We start from the raw sequence: 26,783 nt of genomic DNA on the forward strand, positions 1-26,783 counted from the left end.
CGCTAGCGATAACCCAGCACCGAGGAGCGAGGAGTCCCCGGTGTCGCTAGCGATGTCCGAGCATCGAGGAGCGAGGAGTCCCTAGCGTCGCTAGCGATGTCCGAGCATCAAGGAGTCCTCGGCGTCACTGTTGATGTCCGAGCACCAAAAAGCAAGGAGTCCCCAGCATCGCTAGCAATGTCTGAGCACCGAGGAGTCCCCAGCGTAGCTGGCGACGTCCGTGCAGTGAAGTGTGCCCACTTAGTCCTCGAGCACAAAGAATCCGAGCACCGAGGAGTAACCGGTGTAGCTGGCGATGAAGCACGAGCGACAAATAGTCTGGTCAACTGGTCGGCGCGAAGTGAGAATTGAGTAGAAGTGACCGGCGAATACTCCGATCAACTGGTCAGCGACGAAGTCCATGAACCAAGCGGTCCGACCAGTTGATCGGTGGAGAAGCCCAAGCACCAGGTGATCTGATCACCTGGACGATGATTCTGCAATACAAATATGTAGAACGGGTAGTACATGATGTAAAAATATATGAACTCCGGAGAAAAATCAGCAATGGCGATGAAATAACATATGTAGCTCGGTGATCAGTTGGTGTGAAGATGTAATTATATTTAATATAAACTGTCTGACCAGTTAGTGTGTAGCTGAGTCTCCAGCCCTAGCTAGCCCATAGTCCATAACATCGAGCGCGGAGCCCATGCATGTGTAGGAGGAACAGGTGTCACCAAGGAACCACTGCCGACAACCCATAACGTAGAGGGCAGACACTCGTGCACGTGTAGGGAGGAGCCGGAGACAGGGCCGTCTCTGGAGGCGTCCGAGCATCAACATGACTATTTGGAGGTTCAGGAAAATCATTTGGAGAGCAAACATGGAGAAAACAGCTCGGAGAAACATCATGGCGATATACGGAGATTGGAGAATATTTAGAAGAATATTAAAGCGTGACTTAGCTTTAGACAGAAAGTCTGGTCGGCGACGTATGGCGTTATCTAGGTCGGCATTGACGACGAGCTCCTGGCAGGGCAGGTGAGTTGTTGGTGAAGGCGACCTCGGAGGTGGTTTCGAGATTGGATTTGCTATCGCACGGGGGCTGTTGTAGACAGCGATGAATCGTCGTCGTGGACCAGCATGGATCTCCATGAGATTGATGACGAGAACGCGCTATTGATTTGAGGTCCATCTGGCTCGCCATGGATCAAGCGCACACCCCTACCTAGGCGCACCAACTGTTGACAAAAGATGCTCGGCGGTCCCCCGAGGGGTATCCCACGATGGTAGATTTGTCATAGAGGTGAGCGAGATGAGGAGCGAGATGGTAATACAAGCACCAAGACACAAGATTTAGACAGGTTCGGCCATCAGTATGACATAATACCTACATCTTGTGTTCTGATGTATTGCATTGAGATGTATCGATCTGTCCACTAGGGGACCCCTGCCTCTCCTTATATACTCTGGAGGGGTAGGGTTACAAGGAAAGTATCCTATTTAGAACTATACAATAACTTGCGGTGCACGCCGAGCAGCGCCGTGCACGCCTTGATCTTGTGGGCTAGGCCACTCTGATGGTGCGGCCCATGTCTTGTCTTGTGGATACCGGGGGCCATACCCCCATAGGGCTACATCGAGGCGTGCTAGTCTCTTCCCTGGCGTCAGAGCTTTGACCCAGGCCCATATGCTTGGACCTAGAGTGGTTGGCGGTGGTATGGGTCTCCGTTGGGCGAGACGTAGCCTCTGGCCTCGGGGTCAGGCGAGGCGGAGTTCCTCCCCAGAGGTCGGGCGATGTAGAGCGCAAACCCAAGGCTCGGGCGAGGCGAAGCCCAAACTCAGGGGTCGAGCGAGTCGGAGCTAGCCCTTAGAGGTCGGACGAGGCGGAGCCCGTGGCCTTGGTGTCGGGCGAGACGAAGCGCGCCCCCAGAGGTCGGGCGAGGCGGAGTCCGCCCTCAGGGGTTGGGCGAGGCGTAGCGTGGACCCAAGGGTCAGGCGAGGCGGAGCACGGACCCGAGGGCCGGGTGAGGCAGAGCGAGGACCCGAGGGTCAGGCGAGGCGGAGCGTGGACCTAAGGGTCGGGCGAGGCGGAGCGCGTGGCCTCGGTGTCGGGCACGGTGGAGCCCTGCCCTCAGAGGTCGGGCGAGGCGGAGCCAACCCTTGGAGGTCGGGCGAGGTGGAGCCAGCCCTTAGAGGCCGGGCGAGGCAGAGCTTGTGTACCTGGGGTCGGCAAGAGCTGTAGCTGTGCTCTTGATCGCTCGAATGAATCAACGTTGATGGTTATTAGCTACTCCTCTTTGGGTACCCTAGTATTGGTCCCCGACACTATCTCAATGCAGAGGGAGGGGAGGAGCTCGCCAGGGGAGCGGCCTGTCACAGCCTCAGCAGGGCTCGTCGCAGCCTCGATAGGGTTCTCATAAGGGACCACCGGGGGAGTCACTGGTAGAGGGAGCGAGCTCGCCGGGGGAGCTGTTGGTCAAGGGAACGGCCTCGCCGTGGGAGGCGCTGGCCAAGGGCGCCACTCACGTGGGGAAGCGGCTAGTCGAGGGAGCAGCCTCACCGGGGGAGGCGTTGGCTGAGGGTGCCGCTCGCTGGAGGAGGAGCTAGTCGTGCCCTCGCCGCTCGCCGGAGGAGGAACTCATCACGGCCACATCAGGGAAACCACGCGCCAGTTTGGCTCGTCGGGGTCGCGGCCTGGGAGGAGCGACAACTCCAACCGGAAGCGAGGGAGAACGAGGAGGCCATACGCAGGAGAAGGATCGCCACAACGGGATCCAGACGCAGGAGGAGTGGCTCCCACCGGATCTAGGGCGGAGGAGGGGGCGCTGCGATAGGAGGTGTTCAGCGGCCCCTTCCTCACCGGATTTGGACGGCGCTTGGTGGAAACATTGGGGAGTGGAGGGCACGGGGAGGGAAGAGAGGCAAGCGCAGGGAGCGAGAAAAGCAACCAACTACAGGATGGGGTCTAACGGGGCTAGTTTGAGGGCCACCCTAAATTTGAGGGCTTGAGTAGAGGCCCTGTTGGAATTGTGTTTTTTGGGTAAGCCCTCAAATTTTAGTTTAGGGGGTTAGCTAGTTTGAGGGCCCTTGCTGGAGATGCTCTGTAGATCCATATGATCCAAATTTATGTCCTTGGACACCTGTTACAACTCATCAATGTCCTAACCGTGACTAAATTGTACACATATTCGACACTTGCATTTAATGTCTTGTCGATCGCCTGCTGAGCAGAACTAACACAGTAGCAGTTACTCCTGCTATGGACTTCGATTATGAAATGGACATGGATTGTAAAACATATATGAAATGTCAATCCATTCAAAACATTTAAAACATTTTGGCATTTCTATATATATATATATATATATATATATATATATATATATATATATATATATATATATATATATATATATATATATATATATATATATATATATATATATATATATCACGTATATCTAAGTGTATAGTAAAAACTATAAATTTAGAAAAGCCAAAATGACTTATAACTTGAATTGAGACAGTATTCACTGCACAAGCGCACGCACACTCTGATTTTATATCTGTGGTCAATAAATCAGGAAGAGTTAAACTTTATTAGAATGGACTTTTTAATGCCGACCGGCAAGTATAGCAGACTGACAAACTCAGATCACCTGAAACACATTCGCAAAAAAAAAAAAAGGATCACCCTTGAGTGAGACACATGACTAGGCAGGCCCCTGATACATAAATATAGCTCTAAACTCTCTTGCTAATGCTGCCTAGTCCAAGCACGAACAGCAGCAGTAAACAAATCCAAACCGAAAACAGTGCTCCTCCCACCACACTGGAAACGAAGTCATGCAATGCAAGTGCCTGCTTGGTTCATCTCCAAAATTTACCAAACTAAGGATTTGGACAAGCCATGATTTTAGCTAGTATTTGGTTGCCTACCAAAACTTGTCAACTTCTCACATTTGACTTGCCAAATCTTTAGCAACTTTTTTTACCCAACTTTGGAACGCCAAAACTTTGGCATGGTAAATTTTGGTCACGAAACAACAAGACCAAGTAACCCCCAAGTAACAATGCTACAACGCTTGCATATGCGTGCACGGTCACAGCAGGTAGGGAGAGGGCGGCTCTAGAACGCGAGTGCGGCCGCGACCACGGCTGCTGCCGCCGCGGCCACCGCGCCGCTGACCAGGTTCCTCACGGCCGCAGACTTCGGTGGCGGCGGCGGCGGTGGTGGCGGGGCGGTTCCCGGGAACGGCCAACCGAACGGAGGTGGGGGCGGGCTTCCCGGCCAACTGAACGGAGGTGGGGGCGGGGCAGCTCCTGGGAACGGGAACGTGATCACCGGCGGTGGGGGTGGGGCGACGTCGTCGTCGTCGACCACGTCGATGGCGAGCTTCATGCCCTTGAGGCAGTGGTTGCGCTTGGTGCAGATGAACCACATCTTGCCGGGCTTTTCGAGCCGCACTGACGTCGTGGCCGGAGCACCAGGCCCCGAGCTGGTTGTCGTCGTCGTCATGGATGCACGTAGCGAAGTCTTCCTCGCCGACCTGGACCACCTTGTGTTTCCCCTTGGGGTACTTGAACACTGCGAAACAATAATGGGGTTAAGTCCAATGATAGATATATATATATATGTGTGTGTGTGTGTGTGTGTGTGTGTGTGTGTGTGTGTGTGTGTGTGTGTGTGTGTGTATTGATGGTGTTATTGTCGATCGTCTCGTGCGTACGCAGGGTGTCGCCGACCACGAACGTCTTGCCGTCTGCCCAGCCGGTCTGGTTGAACTTGGCCCTCCAGCCGCATTCGTCCCCGACCACCCACTGCGTGGCGGAGGCCAGCGACGCGAGGCACGCGACGGCGGCGACCGCGGCCAGGAGAAGCACATGCTTGGAGGACGCCATTGGTCGTTGCCGCTTCGCCGTCGTCCCCTGGCGAGCAGCTAACTAACTAAGGCTGCTTCTGTGCCCCTTGCCACGCTATATTACTCTTGCTGCAGCTGCTGATGTAGCTTGGCAAGCAGGAGTGACACTCGGGTCTATTTATACAGCAGAAAGGCACATCAGTGGCACATCACAGTACCTAGATCGAACATGCTGTTGTGATGAGGTAACGCCACTCGTCTGCAGGTGGAGCCGTTCGTCTCGTCTGCTGCTAGCAGCAGCAAAGGGCATCGGTAGCGCCACAGGAATGGACTGTACGTTATTTCTCTCTATGCAGCTGATAAAAGCGAGGTGAAATTTGCCACGGACATTAGGGCCGCATCGCAGGGAGGCATCCATGGCAGGTGGCAGCCACATCGTGTTTCGCCCTGACGATTCGTCGCGCGCCCCCAACCCCAACAGGTTCCAGCGGGTTGGTGACGCTTTCCTGGCGATTCATTTGTTTTGCTGATAGCTCCGTTGCTTCTTCTGTCCCGTCCCGTATAATAACCTGGCTACATCTGTCTTAATTAGCTTCTCGGGTTAATAATCATAGTGTACTGCTACTCCATACTCTCTCCAAATAAATCAATTCCTGACTAATTTTATAAAAAGAGTAACAACATATATGAAATAAAATAAGCATCTTATGAAAATATATTATATGATAAATTTAATAATACTAATTTTTTGATACCATAAATCTTAATGTTTTTTTTAATTCGGTCAAAGTTGAAAAAGGTTGACTTAAGACAATTCTAGGAATCTATTTATTCAGAGACAGAAGGAGTATATTACGACTTCGTATAAAACAGTTAACTTGGTTGTTGCAATGGACGGCTTCTTGGCGGTTATATATTCTTTATCCACAATTCAAATAAAAAATAACTGACAATTCCTTCTACAATGGTTAACGTTTTGTTGAGAGCTATACTAGCTAGTAATGCATAATGTCAAGTATTTATGACGGATGCCATGCCGTAAAAACCATGCACTACTAAAAAATGCTAGTGTATTATTAGTCGTCTTGTTTGTTACTAGTAGCGGAGATGGGCTAGCCCAACGCCTGTGGCCGTTTGTAACACCCTAAAATTACATGATTTTCAAATAGGAGAAAATAATTTAATTATGTATTTTATGAGCATTAAATTTAAAAATAATAACTTTATTAAGATTAAAATCAAATATAAATCTACATACATGTCTATACATTCATGCTGCTGCATATTATTTTTGAATTGTGTGGTTTGAAATTAAACTTTAAATTGATTTGAATTTGTATTTAAAAGTTGGTTTGGAAAATTAGAAAAGAAAAAGAGAAAGGATTTTTCTCCCTCCCTTGTTTTCGGCCTGTTGGCCTAGCTCCCGCTGCCCAGCTTCGCTTGCGCGGCCCGCCTCACTCCTGCTCTCTCCCGCAGCGGCCCAACAGGCGGCCCAGTCTCCCGCCCGCGCCGTTCCTATCCCGCGCCCTCTCGCTTGTCACTAACACGCCGGGCCTACGAGTTAGGGTTATCCCCTTCCTCCCGCGCGTGTCCGGCACGGACACTGCCATCGTCGTCGAGTCCGCCTCCTCTACGCCGCGTCCTGGTGTGACCCGCACACCGAAGCCGCCCATAAATAGCGCCCCTACGTTGTGCCGCCCTCACCTGACCCTAAAGCGCCAGCCGCCGCCCTCGCATTGCGCCAGCCGCCGCAACCCTAGCACCACCGCCATCACCGCCCGCCTCGTCGAGCACCACGTCGCTCCCGTTCGCTTCACGCCACAGTAAGCTACTTAGTCGAGTTCGCCTTGCTCTCCCCTCTCTCTCTCTCTCGATGTCTTCGGCTCGTAAATCCGTGTTCCATAGACCATGTTTCATACGCGCCGTCCTCGCCGGCCGTTTCCCCTCCCCTCCGATCTGATCTGCGTCGTCCGATTCCGATCCAACGGTCCAGATCTTTAGATACCCCTTCGCCTGTCGTTTTGTAAAAAGGCCCTTTATAATTATTTGGATCTCAACCCGCCGTCCCTGCTTTCATTCTAAAGAGCCCCTGCCTTTTCTTTAAATTGTATCCACAGTCCTTAGGCAGATTTAAAATCAGGTTTTAATTATTTTAAATTCAGAAATTAAGTTTCATCTATTTACAAAACTGCCACTACCTTCTGTAGGCCATAAAATCTTCGTTTTAACTCCGATTTGATCAGTTCAAGTTGCGTTAGGTTCATAATTGAGTAATCTACATGTTCATATTACTGTTAAGTATGTTTTCAACTTTTGAAATTCGAGGTTAGATTTAATCTATTATTTTAATAAAGAAATCTTGTTTAGTACATAACTTCTTCGTTTTAGCTCCGATTTTCGTGATCTTCGCGTCTGTGTGTTCGTAAGCAAGACAGTAGATTTGTTTTACAAACTTTTTCATCTTGATTTTATGTTGTTGGTGTACTAGTTCTAATCTATAGCTTTTAGTTTGCTATGCATGATTGCTTCTGGATGCTTGTATGTTGCTGTGATTATCGAGTATAGAAGGTGAGCAATTCGTGGGTGACCAAGAGTATTACTTTGACGAGCAGGATCAGCAGGAGCACTTTGTTCAAGGCAAGTATAGCATGAGATTCATCATTGTTTCCTAATCAACTTTAATACATTTAATTCATGTTGCATGTGTCACCTTGATAGGGAATCCCTAGAATTGAACTTATACCTTAGTCTCCTATGGGATATGCATTGGGTAGCTTTGCTAGTGCTCAATTAAACCATGATCTTGTAACTTGACTAATGGTATATGCAATAAACATTAAAATATGACTTTTAGCAACTTGGAAACAGGAGGCTCTAGTATTTAGCTACTTTCTAAATGCTTCAGATTCCTCTCCCTAAGACTTATCTGTAAGTGAACATCCGGGACTTATAGTACAGCTGTGAGGGCTACATGGCTCTAGCTTTAGCTCAGTATAAGGACATTTTCTAGCTTGTTAGTGGTTACCTTTATTGACGTAAGAATGGCTTAACGAATCGGGTATAGGACAGCCTCTAGTCTTATGTGTATAGCCATGAGGGAATTGTGCCATTCGACAGGGGATTCCTATATCTGTTTGCTGAGTGAATCTAATGGCCCTAACTTGTTAGATGATCCTTTGAAAGGCTTCATAGTGACCCCTGCTTGCTCAGTTTGGAAGTGTTTTGAGAGTAATTAATCCGGGCATATGGGTATCACGACTCATAGTGAAAGTGTACAACCTCTGCAAAGGGTAAAACTGGTATATCAGTTGTGCTCATGGTCATGAGCGGCCTTGGATCTTTATGGAATAGATGATCACTAAGAATTATCGGTTTATGCTATTCATTATTCTTGTTTGCATTGATCATGTGTTTTACTTTGGGATTGAAACAATTTGTTGCTACTCTTATGCTAAAATTGTGACAACTAAAAGCTGAATGTTGTTAAACAGTGTCAAGCCTTTTGAGCCTTATGAACCCCATGTTACACTTGTTGAGTACGACATGTACTTACGCTTGTTTATTTTCATTATTTGGATAAAAATCCCGGATGGATAACAGATGGCTTTGGTAATGACGACTTTCCTGAGGATTACTAGATTTGTGGTCAACCAGTTGATGTCCCTATGATATAGAGCTTCCATGAGAGATTTTTCTTTATACTTCCGCTACATTTATGTGAAGACTATGTCTTATTATTTGTGATGTATTAAACACTTCTGATGATACTATTTATAATTTGTCGGCTTATGTGTGTGACTAATCTCTGGGCGCACATAAGATTTTGCATCCCATTTTATCCTTAAAATTGGGTGTGACAGATTGGTATCAGAGGCGTGTTGACTGTAGGACGCAAGCCTAGTTAGCAATTGTCGTTTTAGCTTCTTTTGCTTCACTCATTTCATGCTTCCCATCTCACCTTTGTTATTTGTTAAAGTTTTATACTTCTTTTGCCCCCACTCTGTTATAAAAATGTTTGCTTCTAATCTAACTAGATCTAATTCTGTAGATGCCTCGTGCCAATAAGACCGCTTGCATCAGCACCGGAGGCTAGTACCCACCTCGTGGCTTGTATGAGTCCATGGAGCCACGTGAGGAGGAGGAACCCCATGAGCAAGAAGTTGACTCGCTAGCACCTGCACACCTACACCTGAGCCATTCCAGGAAGAGCCCGAAGAAGAAGAATTCGAAGAAGTGGAGGTCGTTGTATTGTCTAATGATGAGGAGGAGGAGGAGGTCGTTCAAGAAGATCAGCCTACCCCTACCATGGGATGGACTACAAAGATCTAGTACAAGCCGAGGTGTGAATCCTCCATTTCGTACCACCGACTTATGGGGATTCTTCAGACCTACTATGCTGATTGGGACGCAGTTGTGGAGTACGTCTGCAATGAGCATACGCACCCTCTAGGAGGACACTTATTGGAAGACCAGGGCATGCATCTCCATCCGGGATGGAGAGAAGGAAGCATACCAGCTGGACTCGAACTATGCGCATCACGCTCACTGTGCCACCATGGAAGATAGCATAGAAGATGCAGCCGCTGTAGCCTGCATGGGTCTCCGTGGTTGTCGCTTTGATGATATGAAGGAAGATCGATATCGCTTCCTTCCTTGCCAACACCCTGACTTGGGATGGGCAATAATAGGACCCTGAAGGCACAGATCCCACTACCCAAGTGAAGGTGCACTATGCCCACTGAATTAGTAGATAAGAATCGACGGCTGGAAGATCAAGCTGAAGGCACAGGAGGTGACCCTTAAGATATACCGACAAGTGATAGATGAGCAAAGGGTGTGCCTCAATCTGCCAAGGATCTACGATGAGCTTCCCCATAAATTTCGCCCATAGGTGTTGTAGTGCCTTTCTATGTAATAAGACGTTAGTAGCACGGGTCAAGTTGAGTCAAGTCGAGTCTAGTAGTGCGGTGTGATCTTTGGTGTGCCTAGTTAGATTGTTATTATGTTTATGTGTGAGTTAGATTTTTGTAATGAGTGCTGGAACTTTGTGGGCACGTCCATAAGTTCCATAGTTAAGAATATTAAAGTTTGAGTCAATAAATAAGTAGTTGGGTTTGGTACATCATGCTCTCTTGGATCTATTTTTTCGGAGCAGTCTACCCTTATCTCAATGTCCAATCTAAATCTACTAGACCAAAAATTATAAATTTTTTATGCGAACAACTAGACTTAAGTATCTTTCCAATGCCTCTATAATCACCCCTATTCCTGATCTGGTTTGTAAGATATAGCTGTTTTAAGTTGAAGTTTTTGTGCAGTCTAGAATCTGGGATAATTTCGGTTGTATCCTATTTTTGAGTAACCTAACGACAGAATTTGGGCATGTGATCTGAATGAAAGTTGTAGATAATTTCTTAAGCTTTCCAACCATGTAAAGCACTTCTCTTTTGGGATATCTGGAACTCAATATATGACTGTTTTACCAAGCTGCTGATGTTGAAACTCGTTCAGAAAATTTTTAGAATGTATTCTATATCCATATAAGTGTCTATAACATGGAAATCTCTAAATTTTGAATATTTATGTTGGATGTCAGATGTCTAGAAGAGGAAGAGGCCGGGGTCATGGAGGTGTTCCCCCACATCCACCACCACCACCGCCACCAACTATTGAGTAGCTTCTGGTAGTGCAGACACAGCTTATGCAGGCTCTGGTGCAGAATCAGCAGAATCAACCAATTGGTGGAGCACCGCGTGACAAGCAGGGGTGAATTCTTGAAGGGCCATCCCCCAGTGTTTTCTCATGCCACTGATCCACTAGAAGCAGATGATTTGGCTTCATGCAGTGGAAAAGCAACTCAACATAGCGTAGTACGATGATCAGCAGAAGGTGTTGTACGTGTTAGGACAACTATAGGGAGAAGCTCAAGACTTGGTGGGAGGCATTCGAGTATGGACGTCCCACTAATGCTCCTCCTATCACCTGGTAGGAATTGAGAGAGAATTTTAGATCCTACCACATACCTGAAGGATTGATAGAGCTCAAGCAGGAGGAATTCAGAGCTCAAGCAGGAGGAATTCAGAGCTCAAGCAGGAGGAATTCAGATCTATGTCCGTAGCTAAGTATCGTGACAAATTTGCTCAGTTGTCACGTTACGCTCCTGAATGAGGTGGCTGATGATGCTGATAAGCAACGCTATTTTCTCAAGGGTCTGTATGATGGTCTGCAACTCCAGCTTATATCCAATACATTCCCCAATTTCTAGACGCTGGTGAATCATGCTATTGTTATTGACAATAAGCGCAAAGAGATGGAGGCTAAGAAGAGGAGGCTTCAGGGATAGGCCTCTGGAAGCAATACTCGTCCATGCACCAATCCTCAGCAGGGCTTTCAGCAAAGGTACCAGGGACCACCTAATCAATGGAATCGCAACCAGAACCAGCAACGTCCACCATACCAGCAGCAGAATGTCAATCAACATCCCCAGTAGCAGAGTGGCCAGCAGGCACCACAATAGGGAACACCCAACAACACTCCCATAAAGACCAGCGCACCTAGTACCCCCAACATATGCTATCATTGTGGAGAAGTTGGGCATTATGCTAACCATTGCCCTAGGAAGCAGAATCAGCTAATACCCCAGGGTCAGCATAGTAATCAGAAGGGAATGCCTCAAAAGCCAGCACCCAACATGGGAAAGGTGAACCATGTGTCTATAGAGACGATGCATTGCGGAACCAGAAGTCATGCTCGGTACGTTTGATGTCAATTCCACTCCTATCACTGTTCTTTTTTATTCTAGAGCTTCGCATTCATTCATATCACAAGCATTTGTTAGAAACCACAGCATACCCTTATGTGCCATGAAAGATCCTATATTAGCAAACTCACCTAGGAGGTAGTATGCAATCTTCTTATTGTTGTCTTCCGACTAGTCTATCCTTAAGGAGGGTAGAGTTCAAAGTGAGTCCCATTGTGTTGAGAACATCTGGATATTGATGTGATTCTAGGTATGGATTGGATGATGCAACAACAAGCAGTGATTCAGTGTAAGGAGAAGGTAGTTGTTGTGACCACGCCGAATGGGGATAGGATCAGTGTTGATGTTGTGGTGCAGAAGCAGCCGACAACCATAGTGAACCAGCTTGATGATCACATCAACAAAGAGGACCTAGTAGTGGATGAGTTTCCAGATGTATTTCCCGATGACTTGCCAGGTATGCCACCTGACCGTGACATTGAGTTTATTATTGAATTATTACCTAGAACTGCACCTATAGCTAAGAGTTCATATAGAATGGGGGTTAATGAACTAGAGGAACTTAAGAAACAAATAAAGGAGTTATAGGAGAAAGGTTTTATTCGTCCTAGTTCGTCACCTTGGGGAGCACCGGTTATATTTGTCGACAAGAAGGATGGTTCCTAGAGGATGTGTGTTGATTATCGGTCACTAAATGAGGTTACTATCAAGAACAAGTACCCGCTACCTAGAATTGATGACTTGTTTGATTAGTTAAGAGGTGCTTGTGTTTTCTCTAAGATTGATATTCGTTCTAGTTATCATCGGTTGAAGATTCGTGCAACTGACATACCCAAGATAGCTTTTACTACGAGGTATGGTTTGTATGAGTACACCGTTATGTCCTTCGGTTTGACCAATGCACCTGCATACTTTATGTACTTGATGAATAAGGTGTTCATGGAGTTTTTGGATAAGTTTATGGTGGTATTTATCAATGATATATTGGTGTTCTCCAAAATAGAAGAAGAACATGCTGAACATCTAAGGTTGGTCTTGCAGAAGCTCAGGGAACACAAGTTGTATGCTAAGTGAAGCAAGTGTGAGTTTTGGTTGAAGGAAGTTTCTTTCCTAGGCCATGTTGTCTCTAATGGTGGAATAGCAGTACATCCAAGCAAGGTGAGAGATGTGTTGAATTTGAAACCACCAACCGATGTGGGAGAGATTCGAAGTTTCTTGGGATTGGTTGGATACTACAAAAGGTTCATAGAAGGTTTCTCTAAACTTGCCAAGCCTATGATAGCTCTGTTGGAGAAAAATGCTAAGTTTGTGTGGTCTGAGAAGTGTCAGGCTCACTTTGAAGAATTGAAGAGGAGGTTGACTACCGCCCCAGTGTTGGTTTTGCCAGATTTAAGCAAGAACTTTTCTATCTATTGTGATATGTCTCGTCAAGGTCTCGGATGTGTTCTTATGCAAGAAGGAAGAGTAGTGGCATATACATCTCGACAACTGAGAAAGCATGAGCTAAACTATCCTACTCATGATTTGGAGTTAGCAGCAGTGGTTTATGCTCTGAAAATATTGAGGCGCTATCTTATTGGGCATAAGAGTGATATCTATATTGATCACAAGAGTCTGAAGTACATTTTCACTTAGATAGATCTAAATGTGAGACAACATCGATGGTTAGAGTTGATTAAAGATTATGATCTAGAGGTACACTATCAACCTGGAAAGGCGAATGTTGTTGCCAATGCTCTTAGTAGGAAGAGTTACACCAAGGAGGTGCAAGTGGCAGCTATGTCAAGTGAGTTGTGTGTAGAATTTGAGCAACTGAACTTGGGCTTTGTCACTAATGCAGTGGAGTTGGTGATAGAACCCACACTATAGCAAGAAATATGTAAGGTCCAGTTACTGGATGCGAAGTTGAAAGAGATAGCGGAGAACATAGTGATTGGGAAGGCACCAGGTTTTCATATGGATGATAATGGAATTATGTGGTTCAGAAAAAGACTATGTGTGCCTAAGAATAAGGCTATACGGGATGCAATTCTACTTGAGGCACATGAGTCTGCTTACTCTATATATCCTAGGAGTACCAAGATGTACTTGGATCTAAAAGGGAAGTATTGGTGGTATGGACTAAAGAGAGATGTTGCTGAGTATGTTGCTATATGTGATACATGTCAGAGAGTCAAAGCAGAACATTAAAGGCATGCAGGATTGCTACAACCAATAAAGATACCTAAGTGGAAGTGGGAAGAAATTGGTATAGATTTTATTGTGGGGTTACCATGCACTCAGAGAGGTTATTATTTAATTTGGGTGATAGTGGATCGGTTAACTAAAGTTGCTCACTTTATACCAGTCAAGACTCATTATAAAGGACCAAAGTTGGCCTAATTATATATGGAGAGGATAGTGTGTCCACATGGAGTTTCCAAGAAAATTGTGTCCGATCGAGGTACTCAATTTACGTATCATTTTTGGCAACAAGTACATAGTTCGTTGGGAACAAAGTTGAATTTTAGTACAGCTTATCATCCTCAGACCGATGGGCAAACTGAGAGAACTAATCAGATTTTAGAGGACATGTTGAGAGCTTGTGCATTGCAGTACGGTACAAATTGGGACAAGAGTTTGCGCCTTATGCAGAGTTCTCGTATAACAATAGTTATAAGAAGAGTCTCCATATGGCACCTTTCAAAGCTTTGTATGGATGAAAATGTAGAACCCCGTTGTTTTGGAATCAAACGGGAGAAACTCAAGTGTTTGGACCAGAAGTTTTAAGAGACGTAGAAGAGCAAGTAAGGATGATTAGAGATAACTTGAGAGTGGCATAGTCTCAACAGAAGAGTTATGCTAACACTCGGAGAAGAGAAATGGTTTTTGAAATAGGGGATTATGTTTACCTAAAAGTATCACCTATGAGAAGTGTGAGAACGTTTAACATGAAAGGAAAGTTAGCACCGAGGTATATTGGACCTTTCAAGATTTTAGAGAGATGTGGTGAAGTAGCTTATTAGTTGGAATTGCCTGAGAGTTTGTCAAGTGTACATGATGTGTTCCATGTGTCTTAATTAAAGAAGTGTTTGCGTGTACCTGAGGAGCAGATACTGTTAGTGGAGCTTATAGTTAAGGGAGATCTTACATATGAGGAGTTCCTGATAAAGATTTTGGAGACGGCAGAAAGGGTTACAAGGAGCCAAGTTATAAAGATGTGTAAGGTTCAGGGGAATCAGTATATAAAAGATGAGGCTACTTGGGAAAGAGAAGAGGATCTAAGGAAAACATACCCGTAGTTTTTTGAGTAAGCATCGTCTGAATCTCGAGGACGAGATTAATTTTAAGGGGTGTAGAATTGTAACACCCTAAAATTTGCATGGTTTTAAAATAGAAGAAAATGATTTAATTGTGCATTTTGTGAGCATTGAAATTTAGAAAAATAATAACTTTGTTAAAATTAAAATCAAATATAGGTCTACATACATGTCTATGCATTCATGCTACTGCATATTATTTTTGAATTGTGTGGTTTGAAATCAAACGTCAAATTGATTTGAATTTGTATTTCAAAGTTGGTTTGGAAAATTAGAAAAGAAAAAGAGAAAGGATTTTTCTCCCTCACTTGTTTTTGGCTAGTTGGCCCAGCTCTCGCCGGCCAGCTTCGCTCGCGTGGCCCGCCTCCCTCCTGTTCTCTCCCGTAGCGGCCCAATTGGCGGCCTAGTCTCCCGCCCACGCCGTTCCTCTCCCGCTCCCTCTCTCCTATCGCTGACATGCCAGGCCCGCGAGTCAAGGTTATCCCCTTCCTCCCACGTGTGTCCGGCACGGACACTACCATTATCGCTGAGTTTGTCTCCTCTATGCCGTGTCCTGCCGTGACCCGCACGCCAAACCCACCCATAAATAGCGCCCCTATGTTGTGCCTCCCTCACCTGACCCTAAAGCACTAGCCACCGCCCTCGCATTGCACCAGTCGCCACAACCCTAGCACCGCCGCCATCACCGCCCGCCTCACCGAGCACCACGTCGCTCCTATTCTCTTCATGCCATGGTAAGCTACTTAGTCGAGTTCGCCTTCCTCTCCTCTCTCTCCCGATGTGTTTGGTTCATGAATCTATGTTCCATAGACCATGTTTCATACACGCTGCCCGCCTCCGGCCATGGCGCCGCCGTCAGGGTTCACCGTCGTTCTCGGCGGTCGTTTTCCCTCCTCTTCGATCTGATCTGTGTTGTCTGATTCTGATCCAACGGTCTAGATCTTATGATACCCCATCACCTGTTGTTTTGCAAAAAGGCTCTTATAATTATTTGGATCTCAACCCGTCGTCCCTGCTTTTATTCTAAAGAGCCCCTGCCTTTTCTTTAAATTGTATCCACAGTCCTTAGGCAGATTTAAAATCAGGTTTTAATTATTTTAAATTTGGAAATTAAGTTTCATCTATTTACAAAATTGCCACTACCTTCTGTAGGCCATAAAATCTTTGTTTTAACTCCGATTTGGTCAGTTTAAGTTGTGTTAGGTTCGTAATTGAGTAATCTACATGTTCATATTACTGTCAAGTATGTTTTCAACTTTTGAAATTCGAGGTTAGATTTAATCTATTATTTTAATAAAGGAAATCTTGTTTAGTCCATAACTTCTTCATTTTAGCTCCGATTTTTGTGATCTTCGCGTTTGTGTGTTCGTACCAAGACGTAGATTTGTTTTACAAATTTTTCATCTTGATTTTATGTTGTTGGTGTACTGTTCTAATCTATAGCTTTTGTTTGCTATGCATGATTGCGTTTGGATGCTTGTATATTGTTGTGATTATCGAGTATAGAAGCTGAGCAATTCGTGGGTGACTAAGAGTATTACTTTGACGAGCAGGATCAGCAGGAGCACTTTGTTCAAGGCAAGTATAGCATGAGATTTTCCTTGTTTCCTATCAACTTTAATACATTTAAGTCATGTTGCATGTGTCACCTTGATAGGGAATCTCTAGAATTGAACTTATACCTTGTCTCCTACGGGATATGCATTGGGTAGCTTTGCTAATGCTCAATTAAACCATGATCTTGTAACTTGACTAATGGTATATGTAATAACCATTAAAATATGACTTTTAGCAACTTGGAAATAGGGGGCTGGAGTATTTAGCTACTTCCTAAATGCTTCAGATTCCTCTCCCTAAGGACTTATCTATAAGCGAACATCCGGGACTTACAGTACAGCTGTGAGGGCAACATGGCTCTGGCTTTAGCTCAGTATGAGGACCCTTTTTAGCTTGTTAGTGGTTACCTTTATTGGCATAAGAGTGGCTTTACGAATCGGGTATAGGACAGCCTCTACTCTTATGTGTATAGCTGTGAGGGAATTGTGCCATTTGACGGGACGACGCTCGCTAGGAGCCGCTCCATGATAGCAAGGTCGCATAGTGCATCAAGGAGGCGATGGAGGAGTCTGACGCCGTGTTGCCAATTTTGGGACATCCCATGATGTGTCCAGTGCTGGGCTTTATCGAGCTACAAGCGGACTTGGGCTTTTGGGCCTCCGTCGCACTGCTATCGAAGCACGCAGCCATGAGGGTAGCAAACCATGCCGTAGATGAGCGGAGGAAGAAGGATAAGGATGACAAGGAGGCAAGACGGTGGGCAAAGCAGTGAGTGAGGCTAAACTGAGGAAAGTGGCAGCAAGGTTCGGTGGAGGAAGAGGAAGAAGAAGAAGAAGGCGATGGTTCTGGGTCACCCGTTCAATGGGACGAGCTAGGCGACAGGGATGGCTTCAAGTTGCCCATCCAATGGGATGAGCTTGGGCAGCGGGGACGAGGATCCATCTCTGTTATAGGTGGGGCCTTTCCCGCGGCATGCCCTGAGGCAGGAAGGGGAGGACGTGCCCTCGGAGCCAGCGGAGTCAAGCCACCCTGTCCTGTTTGGCCCTCTTGTGGCACCCCCAAAGTAGGAGGAACTAATCACCCCACTCCATCTAGACCCTCCGAGTAGAGGGAGGGCTTGAAGCGGCAATGTGCCGATGAGGAGCAGCTAGGGTCGGGCGGGCCAGTCCCAAAACGTCATCATCCGATGGTGTCGAGGTGAGCAGAAGTTTTTTCATCCTTTTGTTCTAATGAATTTTTGCCATAAACTGACCGTCATGTCCTTTGTAGTGTCAGAGGACGTGGGACTCTCCTAAGGCTTGTGCTGACGAAGAGCCTCCTCTAGCAGACGCGCTAGGAGCCAGCTGGTTCCACGCTGGAGCTGTGCAGGAGTGGCGCTAGGGTGGCCACGGCGTCGATCGGGGGGTAGCCGATGGCTGCGTCCATGAGAGAGCAAATGGAGGGCATGTCTAGGGCACCCATGGCAGGAGTGGCACAGACGGGTGTGGCCATGATGTCATAGGCGGAAGCGGCATAGCCAGAGCCATCATCCGTGTGGGTGGCCGCACCTACGGCAGGGTAGACAAAAGAGGGCGCACCCAAGGCATCCTTAGCAGATGTGGTGATGGGGTAGGCCTCCGCATCCACATCACCCACCCCCTCTACTACTAGAGGGTTCGCTCTAGAGGAGTTTCTACCACAAGAGGGGCCAGTACCGCTTGGGATCGGCGTAGAGCCATCCCAGTCTCTGGTCTGGGTGGGCGGTGACCTACACATGTGGGGAGAATCCTAGACCTGGTGGGAAAACCAACGGGACCCTAGGGCGACGCTTTTTGCCCTTGATAATGCAATGGAGGAGAGGGAATGGGGGAGCATCCACATGGAGGTTGGGACCACTGTTCGTGCCTTGACCACCATGTTGAGCTTGCTACGCAACATTGTTGCCCTGGTTGCCCAGGTGTGATATGACTATGCTTCTGACCCTTATTTTCCCTTTCCGTGCCTCTAAGTCTTGTCCTCTCCGTAGTCCCTTATGGTTCATAGCCTGGAGAAGTTCTAATTCCTTGCCGAGGAGATGTGGTGGAGTGAGGTGCTGGCCGCACAGCTCGCTGCCACCCATTAGGAGGTAGCTGAGCTTGCCCCCGCCACCTAGGAGCTGGCCGACCTCCAAGTCAGGGAGAAGGATGCTCGCAATGATGCCCGTGAGGCTAGGGAGAAGCTCATGGCCCTGATCAAGAGGACGTGCACGGACACTGTGGAGGCTGAGCGGCTATGGAAGGAGCAGGATGATTTGCTCAGGGCCATTGAGGGGCTCCGCATGGAGCATATCTTGGCTTGATAGGAGCGCACCAATGCCCAGCAGTGGATCGACCTCCTCGAGGGTGAGCTTGAGGGGGAGAGGGACCAGAAGATTGCTATCGAGGGCATGTTCGCTAGGCTCGCCATGGAGGTCAGTCATTGCTAGGAAGAGGTCTAGCGCCTGGAGGCTGAGGTGACTTGGTAGCATGATGAGGTGCGTAGGCTTCGGGCGGACGTGGCTAATAAGGCTTCGGTTTCCCTTATTGTCTTTCTCCCTAAAATCCATGGTAGTCCTTTTGACATGGTCGGCATGTGACTTAGATAGGTCTCGATGACAACCTTGGGGTGGAGGTGATGAAGAGCCATGGGCTAGAGAAGGAGCTTGATGAGGTGAAGGCCTCCTTCTTGAAAGAGAGCGAGGAGCACGAAGCCCTACGCGTCGCCGTCTAGCTGGTCTTCGACGACCTCAAACTAGCCCCGGAGCAAGAGACTGCTCGTTCATGGTTTGCACCATCCGGATTATGGATCGAGCGCATGAGATTGTGAGGGAGGCGCTTCGCTTTGGCATTCACCGATTGTTTGTGATCACCCGTTCTCATTACGAGAACATCGATCTAGCGATGATGAGCTAGGGCTTCACGCTCGTCTACTCTGACACCGAGCTAGAGGACATTGAGAAGGAGGTGGCCCCTCTGGCATATGACTTATCTACCAAGATAGAGGATGAGATCATCCCCCTAAAAAATTAGTTAGTTAGATAAGTCAGGCGGTGAACTTGTAATAAGTGGACAAGTTCTTAACTTTTGTTATGGCTAAACAGATTTTTGGCTCTTCTCTCTTTTTATGTATAAAAAGGTTAATGTGTTCCGACCCTTTCCATCATTAAGACTGTAAAGCTCGAGGTGTAGGCGAAAAAACTCTGATCACACTGATGAGCAAAAATGTCGTAGCCACTGAGGCATAGGCTTCTTGTAGTCCGACCAGTTTTACTCAGCATTTGTTTCCACAACCCTTGCTTCTAGATCTTAACGTGATAAAGGGTCAAGCACAGAGAATGTTTTTAGGTAGATATACTCTTATCAGCCCCCAAGTGAGGCCCAACCCCTTGCTGTTGCTGGGCTTGGGTGTCACTAAAGATCAGGGAGATAATAGCAAAATCGATAAGAGAAAGTGTTTTTCATTTCAGAAACATCATTCTTAATTTTCATAAGTCCGATTAGGGGTAAAAGCAACATAGCTGCTCAATGTTCTAGGTGTCGGCGTGAAAATTTGGTAGCCGCACCGGGTGGACACACAGCAAGCCAGAATGATCTACAGATCTGTCTGGCTTCAACGCAGGAGCAGGCAATCCTACGAACTCCCAAGGGCGTGCCAGTCAATTTGACCTGTAATTAACAAGGAGAGAAAGTTTATCAGTAATTTAGGGTGGAACGTGCTAGTTTTGACCAGACAGTTCCAAGTGTGCCGCTTCGGGAGCAGCCAGATGGGAAAATTTGACTAAATAGCCGATACGAGAAGAAATCGGCTGTTAAGAATTGTAAAGCTCGTGGGTCATGATTGATTTTATAGTAACGAATATAGTGCACCTAGTTTTAATGATAATTTCCCTTAAGCTATTAAGATGCATCACTGGCTAAATTAGATTTGATCAATACGTGGTGTAGAGACAATGAACTCGGTGAAAAGGGATATACCACGCAAACAATCGACTATTTGGTATAGACAGATCTACGAACCGTCTAGATCTAACCTATTTCCATCAACAGTGAGGTTCGACTGGATTGATGCAGCTATGATGATGATGATAGTCTAGAACCAAAAAAACCCATAGAATCGACCATACTTCAACAGGTTCATTAAAGCGTGCCATATCTGTGAAAGTGCAGGCAAATCGGCTAAAATATCCGATTCAGGTAGAAAAGGGATTATAGCATGTGTACAATCGACTGTTTAACATGGATAGATCTATAAACTCATCAAATCTAACATGTTATCCTTAACATTAGGGTTGGACCGGATCAATGGTAGCCATGATAAAAATAACAGATCAAACCATTAAAGTAAATAGATCTATTCATATTTAACAGAATCATGAAGACACGCTGTAAGCATTAAAGTACGGGCAATCAGCTATTTAGCCAATGTAGGCATAGCAAACAGCTAGGGTCATGCCTAGTCGAAAGCAAATCTACCAGCTAGCATACTCTAACCTAAAGTGCTAACAGTGGGGATCGACTGGATCGTTGCAGCCATAATATTAAGCTATAGACCAGATTTAACTAGCTAGTAAACCTACTTGAGATTAGACATGCCTTCACCGCGTACTATGCATGATCAAGATCGAAGTAGAACAGTCGATAAAACATAATTCGTCGTTTAAAGTAAGAACCATCACAATATGGCAAGATAAACGATGGACTAAAAGGATGTGAGGCCGATCTAGATCGATCTCGATTGGGTAGGTTGATATTGTTGAAACTAATGACAACAAGAACATTAGCAAGATTGGTAACTTAATGAATCTACCCGAAGGACGCCACCCTTAGGTAGTGCCGAAAACTTGACCTTAATCTAATTCGAGTAGTGGAGTTCGAACTTAACCGATGCAGTCATACTTGAACTAGATAAGGATCAATAACTAACTCATACTAGAGCTCGTAAGAGGTTAGCCGGACCGACACAGCCTTATGAATAGAAGTATAAGTCATGACGGTACTTACAGACAAGCCAGAGGTTGACCGAATCGATGCAGCCCTGCTTGTTGAAGAACTCGCCGAGATCTACTGTACCCCTACTCCTAAGGGTTGGCGTAAAGCCAAAAAAAAGTAATTGGTATTGATTGATTATGATTCTTACAATAGCCGGGGTCCAATATTTATACCCAGAACCTAAACATGAATCCTACTCAAGTACGACTCATTACAATCTTTAGTTATAAGAGAAAATATTCCTAACTTAAGATAACTTGGACCCTAATCTTTCCCTTTTTGTAGAGTCTGGCATGCTCTTCCCGACACCAACCGTAGCTCATTTGACATTATCTGTTGATGTCATCCAAAGAGAGCCGATCCCAGTATCGCATCTGAATCAGCTAATATCGATCCATATGCAATTGATTCCTTGATGACACAATCTTGGAAGCTTCAAGTTCCTATGTTCTTCTTTCTAAATTCTGGTGTAAACACATGCCCCCTAATTTTGGGATAAAATGATTTTATTCCAAAATTTCTATTTACCTGCTCATCGTGTCACAACCGTTTATTCCGAAATATACGGGCGGCTCCTAATTTCTTGGTCTGAATTTTATATAATACCCCAATAGTATTTATTTCCAACTCACTCGGCCCATTCGCTTTCCCCTTCCCAAGCAAGCCTCAACAACCAACGCCGCTATCGCCAAGGCCTTGACCCTAGCAAATCCTCTGCTTTATCAAGCTATTATTCAAGTAACCTTCCTTAGATTCAGATCCATTTTAGCTACAATGGAGACCAGCGACCATGTCCCTGAGGTATGTTTTCAAGTTCCATCTTCCAAGTATCAGTTGTTACCCTGCATTTCCTTTCTTCTCAAATTTATTTTATCTGGTTTCTAGGAAATGAGGAACGAAATTTTGATTCCATCGACTATTGCTCCCAATGTCTATTATCTTGTGCCTATGGGTCACCCTGATCCATCTGACTTTATCAGTCAAGAAACCAATCGAATCCCCTTCAAACAATTTGTAGTAGATTTATCCTCCTAGAACACTAAAATTCCATTTAGAAACTGGTCTAAAATGCCTAGAGGATGAAGAGATTGGTTTCGTAGGGTATCGGGGGAAAGGCAATAGATTAGGAGATTTATGGCTTGAATCAATGCTTGACACTCTCATTGTCTGGAATGGAGAGGAATGATTCACTTATGATTTCTGCATCTTATTTCTGGTTCAACACCCTGAATGCTTTCGTTTTTGGTCATGGCCCAATGACCATCACTTTGGCCAATGTTTATATGTTGACTGGCCTTAGAATAACAAGATCAATGCAACCTTATGACTTCTTAAGTGCTGGATCCAAGAAATTAGCCAAAATATCAAACTACACAGGATGGGCAAGCTACATTCTGAACCATATTGGAGACGGATCAACGCTTGCTAAAAGGGAACATGTAGCCTTCTTGAACATGTGGCTAGAAAGATTTATCTTTTGTGGGTCTTCCTATGGTCCAACTTTTACTCATAAATATTTGGCAGAGCATCTAGCAACTGACAATGAAATCCCCCTTGGAAAATACTTGCTAGGTTCTGCTTATCATCTGATGCACCAGGTAGTTGTCCAGTTGCTGAAGAATGAACCAGTGCGTACTATTAGTGACCCTTGGTGGTTGATACAACTATGGCTGAACCTGTATATGCACAAGATTATAAGACCTGATCTTAAAAACCTGAGCTTCCCTTCCTCCAACTTTGCTGAAGATTATAAAGGGAAAGAAGGAAGAGTTCGACAGTGTATGAACAATGGTGAGGTTGCATCCGCCATAACAATCGTTGTTGATGTAGGCCATCTCTTCAAAAAATTCTATAGAGGATTTGATGCAAACATCTTGACTTAGCTACCTTATGATGAAGATGAAAACAATGAATTAGTTCTGCCAGTCAAATTCTAGTTTGAATCAGGCTGCTCAGATGAAATAGTTGCAACAATCTTCAGTTGCATCATCAAACCCTATGTACTGCCAGCTGAATTTCGCCATGGCCATGGCAAAATGGCTACTGGTTCTTTCCTCCTAGAAAATCTTCCAACTTAAGAATTCTACAATCCTTGTTTTGTGGCCCATCAATTCGGCCTTGGTCAGCTGCCTCCTCAACTATTCTTTAAAAATACACTTAAGCCAAGAGAAGGTATCAGTGAAGTAATGGAAGCCTTCAGAGTCTTTCAACTAGGATCAGATCTTCCTTCCTTTTGCTTGCATGACTGGGCAAGAGTCAACCTCTCTTCCTACCTTTTTGACTCCTGGTGGCAAGAATGGCACTCCCATCTCTTCTGTGGGTCAGTTTACCCTAGATGCATAGCTCTAGATGGAGATTTTGCTTTTGACAGTGAGGTAACTTGCCATTCCTTTTTTTAGAAAAATTTCCCCTGCCGATTGTTCTAACAGACTTTTTTCAGGACACCAAATCTGATCCCCCAAGCATGGATAGGAAGGGGCATCATATAGACTATTATCCACCATGTCTAGCCTCAAGAATGGGATCAACCGCACCTACACTGAAGAAACTGATGAAAACTCTAGCTGCCTCTACAATTGTAACGTATCAATCTTCAAAATGCAAGGCAGCCCAAGAGACAACCCAGAAAACCATTACTGGGAAAAGACTTTATAGAACGAGACCATCAACTGCTCACATAAAACAATTCATCCTCTTCTCAAAATGATATTCAATTTCTAATCATGTTTCTTTCTTCGTAGTTATCAACCATTACATCCCAATTTGCTCTGGGTACTGAACTGTTGTCCCAGGCATTTAAATCAGTATCAACGAAACCTTCATCGGCTGATCCTCAAAAGGAGCCAATTTCGGTTGAAACAACCAATGCTTCTAAGATAGTAGAATACAAGAGTCCTTCCATTTCACCCCCTGATGCTGCCAAGGTATCTTCTCAAAATTCTTGATTTTTTATTCAATTTTCACCCTTCTCTGACCATTTGCCATGCCAGACACTCCCTGAGGAAACATTCATGCAAGGGCAGAAGTCTGGCAGTCTATCCATCAAAGGTGATCCTATTGATGTCGACACCCAGACTATCAAATCTCCAGTCCAGCAAACAATTGATGGTAAGAAAGTCATATGCCTAGTTTATCTTTCTGCAACAAATGTGAACTAAAAATCTTCCTTGATGTTTGCAGATACCAATGTTGCAAGTTTAGAGCTGATTCAACTAGATACCATTAGTGCATCATCAGTTATTTCTTCTCCTCAGATAGAAACTACCCCAGAAAAGGTATTGTATCTCCTTATTCTTCTTATTTTCAAACAACTTGTTATCTCTTAACAAAATTTTTCTTTCCCACCTATAGGTACTTAATTCACCAGCTCCGAGCTACTCTTTCAATTTTGAAGAGTATATAGATGAAGGTGAAATCAGCTCATTAGCCATCTCTTCTAAAGAAGCTTTATCAGAAGAGACTAAAAATTGACTAAGGGACATATTGACAATGCTTGAGAAGGATATAGCCGATTTGGTCCAAGATGTAGATTCAATGCAAAGAGTCTTCTTAGCAATTAAGGATAATTTATCCCTAGATCTCATCAAACTCTTGTCACCTTTATCCATCATTGAAGATCAAGTCCCAAAGGTGAAAAAGGCTCAGAGGAATCTATCTAACCGTGAAACTTTGATGGCCAAGAAGTATTCCAATAAACAAGAAGCTAAAGAGCTGGCATAGTTGATCGATAATTTGAACAACTCCTCCCTCAAGATCGAGCCAGAGCTAAACCAACTAGAAACCAAGCGTGCAGAACTTGAGAAGGAACTGGAGAACATGAAGGCTACCATCGATCACCATAAGTCCAATCTGGCTCAAATACCCAATGCCATTAAGCAGAAGAAATAGGAAATGCTGACCAAGGTCAAAGAAGGCAAGGCCATCTACAGCAGTCATGAGAATATTCCTAGATCAGCCAAAGAAGACAAGCAACAAATCGCAAAAGTCGATGCTATCTAGCTAAAAGAATTAAAAGCAATCTAGGATGTTTTAAACTTGTAATCTGCATACCAACATATATTTTGTGTGGAACCAATGATAACCATATTTTTTGTTGATTTATTGTATTTCTTGTCTCGGCTAAAGAGCCGATTTGAAAATAGCCAATTCCAGACCTCTGACCTTAATCCAATTAAGTCTAAAAACATGGCCTCCATTAAGAAAAACTCCTCAATCTTCCATCCTTAGTTATCAACATCGCATTCTCTTTGGCATTAGTGGGGCGGCGCTTCGCCTTCTATTAATTACGGTTGCCTTTTGCACGTCCCAAGATATCTACTACTTTGCTTCGTGGCTATAAATACCAGCCAAGGACTCCGACCTCGAACACATCTACCCTTGCAACTACTTCTGTTCTCTACACTTCTCTGCCTTCACAAATCCTATAGAGATTTTCTTCCTCCCCTTCGTAGATCCAACCAAGCCCTATGGCTGGTGAGGACAACTGGGGCAAGCGCGTGGCGGAGGAGGTTCTAGAGGAGAACCTATCAATGAGCCAGCACCTCCACCGTATGAGGTGAGATTGATATCTTCTGCTCATGGCAATGAACTTTTCTAACTTGTTTATAGGTTCGTCTTGAATGACAGCCTTCATCCACTTCATCCTAGGGCCGGCGAGCCCTCCAATGCTTCATCTGATGCTGCCTCTACACCAGATTCGTCGTTGGACTCCTTTGATTCCTACAATGGCAACAACGCATGGCGTTTCCTCTAGGAGTGGAGGGCAGCCCAGGACCGTTATTCCGACACAACTTGAGAAAATGGTCAGCTTAAGATCTGCCTCGGGGCCTCTCAAGCCACCCTTCGTGCCATCAAGGAAGAGGCCAGTGCTGCTCGGGCGTGGTTGGCCAAGTCCGCCGCCATGGTGGCAGGTAAGACGGACTCCATGAACAACTTCATTTTGATTTCCACTATTTTTTGTCTTGATATCTTCCTTGTTCAGTGGCAATTGGAAGCAATTGTTTATTTTTAGCACAAGTATTTGGTTCCAAAACAAAAGAATCATTCTCATTCACTGGTTGCGGCACATTAATAATCATATCACTATCACACAACTCTTCTCTACCACAAAGATCAATAGAACATTCGCCATGTGTCAAAGGTAAATCAATAGAAGATTTTAGTATAGAATTATTAGCATCATTGGTGGAAAAAATCAGCACATCAAGAGAGCTCTTACCTGATACATTTACCTGTTCTTTCTCAGTCACCTTGTCCTCTTTTTGGGATACATGCTGCAAAATATTAGTTCCAACAAGAGGCAAAGCACTATCTCCATTTTGTAAAAATTCAGATT

At 45.3% G+C, this 26,783-nt stretch overlaps 1 pseudogene; it reads right to left on the reverse strand.

Moving 5' to 3' along the window:
- Positions 1–4,114: 4,114 nt before the first annotated feature.
- LOC136542993 (blue copper protein 1a-like) lies at positions 4,115–4,887 on the reverse strand (annotated as a pseudogene).
- Positions 4,888–26,783: the final 21,896 nt, after the last annotated feature.

This window comes from Miscanthus floridulus, chromosome 3, assembly GCF_019320115.1.
Source record: "Miscanthus floridulus cultivar M001 chromosome 3, ASM1932011v1, whole genome shotgun sequence".
NCBI lineage: Eukaryota > Viridiplantae > Streptophyta > Magnoliopsida > Poales > Poaceae > Miscanthus > Miscanthus floridulus.